The sequence below is a fragment of the Triticum urartu genome, chromosome 1 (assembly GCF_003073215.2).
Source record: "Triticum urartu cultivar G1812 chromosome 1, Tu2.1, whole genome shotgun sequence".
In the NCBI taxonomy this organism is placed as follows: Eukaryota; Viridiplantae; Streptophyta; class Magnoliopsida; order Poales; family Poaceae; genus Triticum; species Triticum urartu.
The window spans coordinates 426,581,009-426,593,265 of record NC_053022.1 but is presented as its reverse complement, the minus strand read 5'-3'; the positions used below and the strand labels follow the sequence as shown (position 1 = coordinate 426,593,265).

At 43.9% G+C, this 12,257-nt stretch overlaps 1 long non-coding RNA gene across 2 annotated transcripts; it reads left to right on the top strand.

The window, feature by feature from the left end:
- Positions 1–4,276: 4,276 nt before the first annotated feature.
- LOC125515997 lies at positions 4,277–6,305 on the top strand. Of its 2 annotated transcripts, XR_007287203.1 has the most exons (3): positions 4,277–4,908; positions 5,141–5,921; positions 6,029–6,305. It is a non-coding gene; the product is annotated as an uncharacterized LOC125515997 (long non-coding RNA). The 2 variants fall into 2 exon arrangements; XR_007287202.1 differs by having other exon boundaries at positions 4,277–5,921.
- Positions 6,306–12,257: the final 5,952 nt, after the last annotated feature.

Below are 12,257 nucleotides of genomic sequence, written 5' to 3'. Positions count from 1 at the left end.
CTTGATGTACTACTGTCGCAGGGCTTCGCCTAAGCACCGCTATAATATTATCGAGGACTATGGTGGAAGGGGGCACCGCACACGGCTAGGAGTATGATCACGTGGATCAACTTGTGTTTCTCTGGGGTGCCCCTGCCTCCGTATATAAAGGCTCAAGAGGGGGAGGCCGGCCGGCCATCATAGGGCGTGCCAGGAGGAGTACTACTCCCTCCGGGAGTAGGACTTCTCCCCCAATCCTAGTTGGAATAGGATTCGCAAGGTGGGAAAAGAGAGAGAGAGAGAAGGAGGGGGGCGCCGCCCCCTCTCTCCTTGTCCTATTCGGACTAGGGGGGAGGGGCGCGCGGCCCAGCCCTGGCTGCCTCTCCTCTTCTTCCACTAAGGCCCATTAAGGCCCATATAGCTCCCGGGGGGTTCCGGTAACCTCCCGGTACTCCGGTAAAATCCCGATTTCACCCGGAACACTTCCGATATCCAAACATAGGCTTCCAATATATCAATCTTTATGTCTCGACCATTTCGAGACTCCTCGTCATGTCCGTGATCACATCCGGGACTCCGAACAACCTTCGGTACATCAAAATGCATAAACTCATAATATAACTGTCATCGTAACCTTAAGCGTGCGGACCCTACGGGTTCGAGAACAATGTAGACATGACCGAGACACGTCTCCGGTCAATAACCAATAGCGGGACCTGGATGCCCATATTGGCTCCTACATATTCTACGAAGATCTTTATCGGTCAGACCGCATAACAACATACGTTGTTCCCTTTGTAATCGGTATGTTACTTGCCCGAGATTCGATCGTCGGTATCCTATACCTAGTTCAATCTCGTTACCGGCAAGTCTCTTTACTCGTTCTATAATACATCATCCCGCAACTAACTCATTAGTCGCAATGCTTGCAAGGCTTAAGTGATGTGCATTACCGAGAGGGCCTAGAGATACCTCTCCGACAATCGGAGTGACAAATCCTAATCTCGAAATACGCCAACCCAACATGTACCTTTGGAGACACCTGTAGAGCTCCTTTATAATCACCCAGTTACGTTGTGACGTTTGGTAGCACACAAAGTGTTCCTCTGGCAAACGGGAGTTGCATAATCTCATAGTCATAGGAACATGTATAAGTCATGAAGAAAGCAATAGCAACATACTAAACGATCGGGTGCTAATCTAATGGAATGGGTCATGTCAATCAGATCATTCAACTAATGATGTGATCCCGTTAATCAAATAACAACTCTTTGTCCATGGTTAGGAAACATAACCATCTTTGATTAACGAGCTAGTCAAGTAGAGGCATACTAGTGACACTCTGTTTGTCTATGTATTCACACATGTATTATGTTTCCGGTTAATACAATTCTAGCATGAATAATAAACTTTTATCATGATATAAGGAAATAAATAATAACTTTATTATTGCCTCTAGGGCATATTTCCTTCAGCTAGTTGGTTTATTTGGTTGAAGATCATATGTTCAGATCCTATAAGCACATTATTACCCCTCTGATTATGAACATGAATATGCTTTGTGAGTAGTTAAGTTTGTTCCTGAGGACATGGGAGAAGCCTTGCTATTAGTAGTCATGTGAATTTAGTATTTGTTCGATATTTTGATGAGATGTATGTTGTCTCTCCTCTAGTGGTGTTATGTGAACGTCGACTACATGACACTTCACTATTATTTGGGCCTAGAGGAAGCCATTGGGAAGTAGTAAGTAGATGATGGGTTGCTAGAGTGACAGAAGCTTAAACCCTAGTTTATGCGTTGCTTCGTAAGGGGCTGATTTGGATCCATATGTTTCATGCTATGGTAAGTTTTACCTTAATACTTCTTTTGTAGCCGCGGATGCTTGCAAGAGTCGTTAATCATAAGAGGGATGTTTGTCCAAGTAAGGGAAGCACCCAAGCACTGGTCCACCCACATATCAAATTATCAAAGTACTGAACGCGAATCATATGAACGTGATGAAAACTAGCTTGACGATAATTCCCATGTGTCCTCGGGAGCGTTTTCCGTCATATAAGAAATTGTCGAGGCTTGTCCTTTGCTACAAAAAGGATTGGGCCACCTTGATGCACTTTATTTACATTTGTTACTCGTTACTTGCTACCAATTATCTTATCACAAAACTATCTGTTACCTACAATTTCAGTGCTTGCAGAGAATACCTTACTGAAAACCGCTTGTCATTTCCTTCTGCTCCTCGTTGGGTTCGACACTCTTACTTATCGAAAGGACTACGATAGAACCCTTATACTTGCGGGTCATCAAGACTCTTTTCTGGCGCCGTTGCCTGGGAGTGAAGCGCCTTTCGTAAGGAAAAAATTATATAGTGTGCTGAAACTTACTATCACTTGTTAGTATGGAAAGTAATCCTCTGAGAGGCTTGTTTGGGGTATCTTCACCCCGACCAGTTGAGCAAAGAGTTGCTCCTCAACCTAATGAACCTACTGAAACTGAAAATGAAATTGAAAATGTTTGCTTTGAAATTCCTTCGGGTATGTTGGAAAAACTGCTAGCTAAACCTTTTGCAGGAGATGGAACATCACATCCTGATGAGCACCTAATATATGTGGATGAAGTTTGTGAATTATTTAAGCTTGTAGGTATATCCAGAGATTTTGTTAAGAGGAAGGTTTTCCCTTTATCTTTGGAGGGAGACGCATTGACATGGTATAGGCTATGTGATGATACGAGATCATGGAACTATAAAAGATTGAAATTGAAATTTCATCAAAAGTTTTATCCTATGCATCTGGTTCATCGTGATCGCAATTATATATATAATTTCTAGCCTCGCGAAGGAGAAAGTATCGCTCAAGCTAGGGGGGGGGCTTAAGTCAATATTATATTCATGCCGCAATCATGAGCTCCCAAGGGAATACCCGGATCCGAAGCTCTTCAGGAGCATTCGCAGATTTGCCCCGCAGTGTGTCCGATGCCGCACAATTTTACCAGGCCGAGGACGGAAGCTCGACGGAGAAGCTGTTCTGGTCTCAGTATGCTGAGGCCGAACATCCGGTGTCGATGAGCGACCAACTGAAGCAGATGATCGAGCTACATAAGGCGACCGATCAGGCCATGAAGGGCTTTATAGTTCGGCTGTGGCCTGGCGACGCCCTTCCGAACAGCTTCTTCGGCTTGGTGAGGCGGCTTGTGGATGCCTGCCCACGGCTGGAGGTCGTCAAGCGATCCGTCTGCATTAAAGGTGCACGTCGGGCTTTCGCCCGTGTGAAATTGCAGTGGGTCAAGCTAGACACCGTGAAGCTGATCAAGGAGGGGCCGCCGGAGGGCAAGGAGCACCGCCACCCCAAGATGTACTACGAGGGTGTTCTGCCGGGTGCCCGTCTTATCGCGGAAGAGTGTTCGAAAGATGTAATATTTGAGTAAACTTGCTCGTTTTATCCTGTATTTATGAAAACTTGTTTCATATGCGCTATGCAACGCTTATTTGAATTTAAAATATTACCTTCTGTTTGGCTGTTTATCCAATCTGAGAGATGGCTAGTCCTCGGCTTCTGCCCCCATGCCACGAGTGCTGGGGTGTTCGGGATAAACCTGAGCACTCTTGTTCCCACGTTTGGGTCCTTCGAGGGAGGTGCTTAGCACAACGAACAAGGCAACCGGACTAATAATGCTTTATCACTCTCACTTAGCCATAGAATTCTATAATTTTAAATTTCGGCGAAGCCCTTGGTATTCGGAAGGCCGAATTCGGGGCGCGATACACACATGTAAGCCGGACAGGGCCGACCCCTCGCCCTAAGCGGCATAAGTCTTTAGGGACTCGAAAAACCTCGCCGAACAGCGACCAGTCTCTCGCCTTATCATGACAGTCAGTTTTAGCTTTCTCTACTGAGGTGCTCAGCCCGACAGAACCGGGGCACAATCGCAGTAGTTCTCCTAGCGCTACCTTAGCCGATAGAGCGGAACATAAGGTACCAAAACATAGAAGCCGGGCAAACCTAACATTTGACCAAAGACATGATTCGGAGCTGATGCATATAATGCTATAAGTTCGAGGTGCCGCACTTGTGAAAGTGTTCGTAGTTTTCACACCGCATTGTGGGGTACGTAAGCCCCTGGTGTATTGACCATATCAGAGTGTACGGTCGCAAGGCGTCACTAATGAAAACACACACACACACAGACACACACACACACATATATATAGCACTATTCTAATTCTGGAATTAGAATAGTTATTCTGATCATGATCCACCCTATATAGGGCCCGATGGATGTTCCTGAGATCCCGAGCAACCCAGCCGACTGGTATGAGGAAAAGAAGCCCAGCCCACCTGCTACCGCGATCCCCTCCCCTAACCTTCGAACTACATGACGCCGCAACCACCGCCTCCCTCCCTGCCTCGCCCCGCCGCCGGGCCCCGGCCATGAATCGCACCGCCGCCCTGCCCCGACCTTCAACCGCGCCGCCGCCGCATCCTCCCCCCCGTGCCGCCGCCGCCACCCTCCCCACCTCGCCACCAACCGGCGCTGCGCCGCACCCCTGACCCCAGCCGGAGATGCCGCCTCACCTCCTCCCTGGATCTCGTGCCATCCTCCCCCACACACTGCCGCTGACGAAGGGAGCAACCACCGGTGTGGACTGCTCCACCACCTACCGGCCTTCACCACTCCCCTCCACCAACATCGGCCCCGCCCCATCCACAGAGCCTGGCGTCCCCCATCTCCCTCCACCTTCCTCTATGCGTGATGGACGCCATGGCACGGGACCGTGAGCTCGCCGGATTCCTTCCCCTACAGCCAGCGCCACCACCTACAGCTGGCGCCACAGTCGTCCAGGCCGTTCAACTTCGCCGCCTTAGGCCGTGCAACTCCGCCCGTGTGAGCGCGCGTCGCTCCTCCGCAGCTTCTCCACTTCGAGATGGCAGGTGACCTCGTTGATGTCTGAAGCTACTTCCTCCCCCCTGTCCTAAAACTGAATCCATATCAAAGCATCGATTCCTCCCCCTGTCTAGTCTTGTATTTGTTCTCTAAGTGATTTTCATTGATGTCTGAAGTTCATATGTATCTGCAGCTGCAAAACACTCGTTTTTTTGGGTCTGAAGTTCAGATGTATCTGAAGCTGCAAAACACTCACTTTTTTTGGTCCTTTGTTTTCAGTTTCACAAGCCGCAGCCCATGTGCGCCCCCACCCCATCCAAACCGACAAAGCCGCTTCCACCCCGCCCCCAACCGGTGACGCTGCCGCAGTCCCGCCCCCAACCGAGCGCCGCCCCTGCTCCTTCAGCTCCCTGTCTCGCGTGCCTTGTTCCACTAGCCACCGGCTCCGTCCGCCATCCTTACTCTCCTGAACTTCTTCTCCGTCGGCAGGGACGAGCAGGAAGCTGTCATCCATGTCGTCCTCACCCACCATCAGCTTGTGAAAAAAGTTAATTGCTGGCGCTTAGGTCCAACGCCAAAACCAGGCAAATGTGCGGCTGAAGAAGTTCAAACATGGGGCGCGGAGCAGCTGGAGGTCAGCGAGCAAGGGGGCGAAGCTAAAATGGAGCAGACGAAATCTTTGCACAGTGGCGCACAAGCCCTGAGTGTGTGCGGTGTGCCTTCGAGCAGCTACCATGCGTGATGCGAGCAACTTGGGAAGCAATAATACTACTGGAGAAGGAACCTCGAGATGACTGAAGTCCAACTATTGCGTTGGACAAGGTCCATCAAATTCGTGGTTGATAAATTCAACCCTCCCAGGATGTGCCTATTATTTTTAATATATCACAAAGATGAATGCATATACACAAAGATGAACATTGTTGTGAACTCTTATTATATTTTGCAGGGGAAGATTTCAGATGTTGATATTCAGCATATTGCCAAAAGAGTTCGGTGAAAAAAATCACTCTCCAAAAGACATCCAAGTAATATTTTCAAGAGGCAGATGAAAAAAATGGTTAGTCGTTTTCTCTCTATTTGCTGAGAATGGAAGAGCTTCAATTTTCTGAAACTTTATCCTAGTGGAGAATCAATTGACTCAGCTTGATTTCTGTTCTGTCATAGTTGATGGCGAGATAGATTTTGGCGAATTTGCCAGGATGATGAAAAAGACCAGCTATGATGATAACTAGGTGGGGAGATGTCATTTTTGAGAGTGTGGATCTTTTTGTAGTTTTTCAATAACCACCGCATGTATGCGTGATGTACTTATTGAAGCTTTGGCTGCATGTCCATGTACAGTGTGAATTACTAGATGAAAATGGGTGTTCGCCCTATAGGATGCTGCTTGCACTTAATGTATATGATTTTTATTTTTTGAGTTGTTGATTTGTGTAAGGTATTTTGAGTTTTGGAAGTTCAAAATTCTGGTGCTGGAGAGTTTCGCTCCATCATGCATGACAATAACAATATTTCTAGATATGAAAGGTTTCTTGTCCATCTAAAAAATGTTTGAACATAAAAAAAAGAGAAAAAAATATATAAAGGAGTGCAGTTCAATCACTGATAACAGGGGAGTCCAGTAACAAAAAAACTTCAACTAACTTAAAAAAACATTGATGCGAAGTTCATATTCTCTGCCGCGGATAGTTCAAAATGTTCGCTTATGACAAAACCCACACATTGGGTATCCAAAAACAAAGAGGCGGACACAAAGAAATCCCTGAAGTTCAAATTTAAAAAATAGAGAAGTCTGAAGTTTATTTAAAAAAGGAAAACAAATTTTGTTCGTTTCTACAAAATAAAATAAAACGCTCAGGTTTAAAAAGCACAACAGTTGGATGTTCATTAAAAAATACTCCAGGAGAAAAATAAAACTAGGAAGTTAAATTTTAAATAAAACTAGGATTTTTTCTCGTTATTAAAATAATAAAACCAAGAAGTTCTAACTAAAATAACGGTCAATGTATATAAAAAACTCAGATTTTCCTTATTACTAAAACAATAAACCTAAGAATTTCAATTTATAATAGTAGAGTGGTTTGATGTTTTTTTTACAAAACTCGGATTTCTCCCTTTACTAAATTCATGGACTCGAGCTTGATCATCTGTCATTTCTGTGGTACCACCACAAGGAAAAACTTTTCTATTTTCCAGCAGCGGATGATGCCAGTTTGAGGAGGGCTGAAGTTCAGTGTGATGTGGATGAAAGATTCAAATATTTTTGTTAGTACACTCATACACGTTTTTCTCCATTCAAAAACCATAGAAATTCAAATCTAAAAAAGGAGCGGCTTGATGTTTATTTAAAACTTGGATTTTTTCTGTTACTAAAAGAAACAAAAATAAGAAGTCCAAATTTAAATAAAAGGAGGAGTTTGATGGTTATACAAAATTTCATATGTTTCCTCATTATTAAAGAATGAAAAACAAGGAGTTCAAACTAACAAATAAGAAGTCCAGAATTTAAATATAGAGCAGTTCAAAATTCATAAAAAAATGATTTTCACCGTTAATAAATAAAAAATCTAGAAGTTCAAATTTAAATACCAGACCGATTCAATATTTAGTACAAGCTAGGATATTTCCGTTACTAAAAAAATAAACCAGGAAGTCCAAATTACAAAAGAAAAGTAGTTTGATATTTATAAAACCTTAGATTTTCCTTGTTACCAAAGAAATAAAATCAAGAAGTTAAATTAAAAAAGGAAGTAATTCTATGTATATGGAAAACCAAAAATTATTTCTGTTTCTAGGAGAAATAAAACTATGTAGTTCAATTTTAGAAAAAAATGTTTGATGCTTATTTATCAACTATATTTTTTTTTCTAAAAATAAAACTAAGAAGTTCAAATTGAAATAATAGAGAAGTTCGAAGTTTATAAAAAACACATATTTATCGCATTACTAAAGAATAATACGAATAAGTTCAAATTAAAATAAAGGAACAACTAAAAAAAGTTTACAAAGAATTTGACATTTTTTTATAAAACTAGAAGTTGAAACTAGAATAACGAAAGTGGTTTGATGCTATTAAAATAATAAAGTGTTTCAATTTTCTCTAAAAGATGGAGAAGTTCGATGATTATAGAAAACTTAGATTTTTCTCATTATTAAAGAATGAAAAAAAGAAGTTCAAAAATAAAACAACAAGAAGTTCAACTTTTAAAAATAGAGTGCTTCAAAATTTCATAAAAAGATTAAAGAAATAAAATCAGGAAGTCCATATTAAAAAGATGAAGAAGTTCGATGATTATAAAAAACTCAGATTTTCCTCGTTATTAAAGATTGGAAACAAGAAGTTCAAAGAAACAAGAAGTTCAACTTTTAAAAATAGAACGCTTCAAAATTTTATAAAAAAGGGTTAAGAAATTCAGATAAATATTTATAAAAAGCTCAGATATTTTCACGTAACCGAGAGAAGTTTGATTGATAACTACCAGAAGTTCACGTACTGCAAGGTGTGCATTTTGTATTAAAAAAAATAAAAAAAGCAAAGACTAAAAGTTTGTTGATATAAGTGCAAGTCCTCCGTTGGAGAAATTTTAAAAACTATTGTGAGAGAGGTTTATATAAAAGAAATACCATTTGTGTAAAACTTGACGAATGGATGAGAAAATTACAAATGAAAAATACGTCACAGAAGTTCAACGTAAAAACAACAGGAAGTTCACCTACTACACTGAATGAATATCAGATGAAAAACTTTTAAAATCGTCGCGAGTACGAAAAAATGATCAACACGGGAAAGTTGCGTGCTTACAGCAGCTTTCCACTGGTATATCACTTGCTCAATTTCGATGAGTGGATGGAGAGCTACGAGCAGTGGATGGAGAGCTACGAGCAAAAAAAAAACACGTGAAAAACAGAGTGAAGTTCAAGTAGACATGCCGAGAAGTTCAGGTTCTTCACGCGGTGCAGAATGATCTCGCCATTTTCGAAATTACTTGAAAACGGTCAGGATTCAGAGAAAACCATCAACATGAAAAAATTTCGCATTTTCCGTAGCTTTTCAGCGGTATATTATTTGCCCTATTCCGATAAAGTTTGTAGAAATTACGGCAAAAATACGTTTTTAACCATTTTCAAAACTGACATAAAACTGTAATGAGTTAGGAGAAACAATATATACAAAAAGTTTCACATTTCTTCAAGCTTTCCAACGCCATATCATTTGCTGCATTTGGACGTACGGTTAAAAAATTAGCTCGAAAATACGAACTCGGTGGAACTTGTACCGTTTTCTAAATTACTTTTAAACCATTCAAAATTAGAAAAAACTTTTAACATAAAAAAGTAGCGCATTTTCATAAGCTTTCCAACGCCATATTATTTGCCTCAATTGGATTAGCCGTTTAGAAATGGCATCGAAAATACGAACTCGGGTGTTCGGTTTGCAAAATTTTATGATTTTCCGAATTACTCTTTAATCGTAGGGAATTAGAGAAAACTTTCAACATGTGGAAGGAGCGGTTTTGCAGCAGCTTTCCAATGCCATATTATTTGCCTCATTCCGATAAACGGTTTAAAAATGCGATCGAAAATACGATTCACGTTTTTTATATAAAGAAAAAACGGTTTTCAAAACTGCTCTTAAACCGCTTACATTTTGCCAAAAATTTAACTTGGGTCATGATACTGATATCCATAGCTATCCAACGGTATATCGCAAGCCCCATTCGGACACCTTTTAGCTGAAGTTCAACCTAGTACCCAGGGAAGGTCAGGCGCGTTACTCGGGAAGTTCATGTTGTGATCAGAATATTATTATGATCCCGTGATCAGAATAGTGTTTATGTATATATATATAATAAGAATGCAATAATAGTCGTAATGTCATGCATTGTTTATTGAAAGATTGCGTTAAAGCAGAGTGATACAGATAGTGCGATAAGCAAAGAGTAGGACTATGTCCCTTCCAAGGGCGGGCTAAGGAATGATATGAAATCTGTAATCAACCTGGGAATTCCATTGTATAACATAGCTGTCTGCCTCCTTGGTTGCTGCATCATGTGTTCGGCAATAGTGCTGCCGGACAGTGTTTCCAGAGATTAAGGTCCTGAAAGAAAAAGAAAAATAACCAAACGGGAAGCCCCTAGTGCGGTTTAGGCCGCGTTTTGGGGCGTGCCGCAGTTGTGCCCCCCTCCCCACCTGTGCCCATGGTATTTTTAATGCGTAATTATGTACGCGCGTCACGAATATCGCCGTTAGTCTGGGATTGGGGTGGCCGCCGTATTGCTACGCGAGCTCAGATCACGCCAGGCGGTCTATTTGCCGATTGCCCCGAGCGCGCTTGAAGGTGTCCGGGCTTTGAAACGCCGAACTGGTTGATTGCCTTGAGAGGCTGCTTTGCGCTTCTGCTGCGAGGGCCGCGGTGTGCTCCTCTGTTCGGAGAGAGCGCTCTGTGTTTCCATTGACTGTAATAACTCCACGAGGTCCTGGCATTTTGAGCTTGAGGTATGCATAATGCGGTACCGCATTGAATCTAGCGAATGTGGTTCGCCCGAGCAGCGCATGATAACCACTGCGGAACGGGACTATATCGAAGATTAACTCTTCGCTTCGGAAGTTATCCGGGGATCCGAAGACCACTTCCAGTGTAATTGAGCATGTGCAATGGGCCTCTACGCCTGGAATGACGGCCTTAAAGGTCGTTTTTGTGGGTTTGATCCTTGAGGGGTCTATACCCATTTTGCGCACTGTATCCTGATAAAGCAGGTTCAGGCTGCTGCCGCTGTCCATAAGGACTCGAGTGAGGTGAAATCCGTCGATGATTGGGTCTAAGACCAGTGCGGCGAATCCGCCATGACGTATACTAGTGGGGTGGTCCCTGCGATCGAAGGTGATCGGACAGGAGGACCAAGGGTTGAACTTTGGGGCGACTAGCTCCAACGCATATACGTCTCTGAGCGCACACTTCCGCTCCCTCTTGGGGATGTGGGTTGCGTATATCATGTTCACCGTCCGCACTTGCGGGGGAAACCTCTTCTGTCCTCCAGTGTGCGGCTGCCGGGGCTCCTCCTCGTCGTCGCTATGCGGCCCCTTGTCCTTGTTTTCGGCAATTAACTTGCTGGCCTGCTTGAACACCCAACAATCCCTGTTGGTGTGATTGGCTGGCTTGTCTGGGGTGCCGTGTATTTGACACGAGCGATCGAGTATGCGGTCCAAGCTGGACGGACCCAGCGTACTTTGTTTGAATGCCTTTTTCCGCTGACCGGGTTTAGAGCCTTTGAATCCGGCATTGACTGCCGTATCCTCAGTATTTTCACTGTTAATGCGGCGCTTATGCTTGTTGCAACGTGACCTGCTATTGCCGTCCTTGGTATCCGAGGTACCATGGTTCTTTGATATGTTATTACTGCGGCCAGCTAGCTATCTTCTCCCGCACAAAAGCGGGTCATGAGCGTCGTGAGAGCTGCCATAGATTTCGGCTTTTCCTGACCAAGGTGCCGGGCTAGCCACTCGTCTCGGATGTTGTGCTTGAAAGCCGCTAAGGCCTCCGCATCCGGACAGTTGACGATTTGATTTTTCTTTGTAAGGAAACGAGTCCAGAATTGCCTAGACGACTCTTCTGGCTGCTGAATTATGTGGCTCAAGTCATCGGCGTCTGGTGGTCGCACATAAGTGCCTTGAAAGTTGTCGAGGAATGCGGCCTCCAGATCTTCCCAACAGCTAATGGAGTCCGCTGGCAAGCTGTTAAGCCAATGCCACGCTGGTCCTTTGAGCTTTAGTGGGAGGTATTTGATGGCGTGTAAGTCATCACCGCGGGCCATGTGGATGTGGAGGAGGAAGTCCTCAATCCATACTGCGGGATCTGTTGTGCCGTCGTATGATTCAATGTTTACATGTTTGAAACCTTCTGGGAATTGATGTTCCATTACTTTGTCTGTGAAGCATAAGGGGTGTGCGGCGCCTCTGTATTGGGCTATATCTCGACGCAGCTTGAATGGGTCTTGCCCGCTGTGTTCGGCCCGGCCGGATTTGCTTTTACTGTATTCGACGTGACGTTTGTTGTCTTGCAGAGTGGTGCGCCTTCGTGATCCGTAGATCGATCTTGAATGATTTTCCTTGTCCTCCAATATGTCTCGCAGGTCTGGCGTATCTCCCCATGCCTTTTTATTTGAATGGCGTTGGGGTGGAGGCTGAGCTTTTGGCTGGAATGCCTCTCTATCGCGACCACGAGGTGGCCGATCAGCCGTATCATATGCTTCTTCCTCCAGTCGGGGTAGTAATCTGCGCCTTGGGTAACTCTTGGAGGGGCGCACGAGTTTATATTCCTCGGCTGCGAGGACTTCAGTCCATTTGTCAGCTAGCAGATCTTGATCAGCTTGAAGCTGCTGCTGCTTTTTCTTCA